Source organism: Myotis daubentonii, chromosome 9, assembly GCF_963259705.1.
Source record: "Myotis daubentonii chromosome 9, mMyoDau2.1, whole genome shotgun sequence".
Lineage (NCBI taxonomy): Eukaryota > Metazoa > Chordata > Mammalia > Chiroptera > Vespertilionidae > Myotis > Myotis daubentonii.
The window spans coordinates 11,125,414-11,127,792 of NC_081848.1; the positions used below are offsets into that span (position 1 = coordinate 11,125,414).

The 2,379-nt window shown below is 40.2% G+C and overlaps 1 pseudogene; it reads right to left on the reverse strand.

The window, feature by feature from the left end:
• Nucleotides 1-2,000: 2,000 nt before the first annotated feature.
• LOC132242473 (U2 spliceosomal RNA) lies at nt 2,001-2,162 on the reverse strand (annotated as a pseudogene).
• Nucleotides 2,163-2,379: the final 217 nt, after the last annotated feature.

Sequence of the window (2,379 nt, forward strand, 5' to 3'; positions counted from 1 at the left end):
TCACTGACCACCAGGAGGAAGACGCTCAATGCAGGAGCTGCCCACTGGTGGTTAGTGTGCTTCCACAGTGCGCTCAGCCAGATGATGGCTTATGGCTGCCAGCACAGAGGTGGTGGCAGGAGCTTCTCCTGCCTCTGCAGTAGCACTAAGGATGTCCGACTAATGGCTTAGGCCCACTCCCCATGAACATCCCCCGAGGGCCCCCGGGCTGCCAGAGGGATGTCTGACTGCCAGCTTAGGCCCAATTCCTTGGGATCGGGCCTAAACCGTCAGTTAGACATCCCCCAAGGGGTCCCAGACTGCGAGAGGGTACAAGTCGGGCTGAGGGAATCCCCCGAGTGCACAAATTTTTGTGTACTGAACCTCTAGTTATCTAATAATATATATTGAAGTAAACTTTATCCCACCCTTTTACTCAGTATCTTAGCTGACTCAGGTTTAAAGCCTGCTTTTTTTTTTTTTTTTTTTTTTTTGTGGGGACAAAGAAGACAATTGGAATCTTTTCTTAGTTGGTTCAATTTAGAAGTTAAATTTGCTGATAATATTTGCTGTGCTGATCATGAATGTTGCCCAATCTGGATAGTTATCTATAAGTAAATACAGTTGTATGCTAGTGTGATCCGAAAGAACATAATGCCAGAGCCTGCAGCAGTTTGGTGAAATGCCTACAGAGAGAAATCTATGCTGCTGTAAGAAACATGCCCAAATTAAAATACATATAATGTACCTTTGTATGTTAAACAATATCCTCTTTCAAGAATATTCTTCTGGGCCTAGCTGGGTTGACACAGTGGATAGAGCCTTGGCCTTCAGACTGAAGGGTCCTGGGTTTGATTCTGATCAATGACACATGCCTTGGTTGAGGGCTCTATCCCCAGTAGGGGGTATGCAGGAGGCAGCCAATCAATGATTCTCTCTCATCATTGATGTTTCTATCTCTCTCTCCTCCCTTCCTCTCTGAAATTAATAAAAATTTATTTAAAAAAGAATGTTCTTCTGTCTAAATACTTCTTTAACTAGCTATTGAATTAAAGAGTTTGATGCCTATTTTATCAACTATGGATTATAATGGATTTAAAAAGAATTAGATCCTATTTTCTGGATATTTTGGGGAACAAAACAAGACATTACGGATCTTGCAGTCACTGAGGTTATAGCTTTAAGTGTGTGTGTGTGTGTGTGTGTGTGTGTGTGTGTGTGTGTGTGTGTGTGTGTGTGTTTTGTTGTTTTATTGTTTGTTGTTGGGAATGATGGTGTTGGGGTGAAGTCAGAACATAGGCACCACACAAATAATGAAAAGAAAAGCATTATGAGAGCAGTGAGAGGCAAACACAGAAACTCCTTCTGGGCTATTCGTCTCTTCTGTAACCGTTACCTGTCCTCTTTGCTGACTGAATTCTATTCAATTGTCAGGTCTCAGTAAATATCACTTTCTCAGCAAAGCCTCTGCCTACGGTTGCTAGCCCTATCATGGGCTCCATGTTCCCTCTGCTTTTATTTCATAGCCGCTAACACGTTAGTATTTATGTCATTATTTGTGTGTTCTTGTATCTCTTTTATTTCACCAGATAGTAAGTTCCAGAAGATCATAAACCTAGCCTGTTTTATCCTCCTCCACATCTGAGTGCCTCATACTATGCCTAACAAATAGTAATAATATTAAAAACCTAACATGTTACATACTGTGTGTTGGGCACTTGTATATTCAAACTTACTTCTTAACACCCCAAATCGCTTTGAGGCAAGTGCCATAATATTTCCCATTTTGCAGCTGGAGAAACTGAGGTAAATGAAACTTAAATAGCTTCTACAAGCTTCTATAGCTGCTAAGGAGCTAAGACTCTATGTCTAGCTTGAGTTTGTGTTCTTAGGCATTTTGTTATGCTGCCTTTATAGTCACTCTTTATTGAATGAATGAATGAATGAATGAATGAATGAATTAGACAAACTAATATCAGAGTGCCTAGCCTAGTTTAGCAATCATGAATGACCTTTTGACGAAGCGAGAGATTATAACAGGGAATGAATACGCTATACCTATGTAAAGCTACCCATATTAATCTTAGTAATTTTTTTTTGTCCTCGGATAGAGGACGTATCAGATATTAAACTGATAAGAACAGATACTACATTTGATCTTAGCCAAAAGGCCGAGAAGCGATAATCTTAGTAAATTTAAAACCAGCCTGTTGCTCTAACCTGATTTTTCTCTCAAAACTAGAGCTTACATGTTTAAAAAATTTTTTAGTATACTTCACAATCCAGCAGTTTCAGTTCCTGTGTGAACCTAAGGAGCAGCCTGACCTTCAAGGCCCTGGCTAACACAGACTGCCCAGACATAGTAATCCCCTGATAAAAAACAAAAACAGATGGTTAACT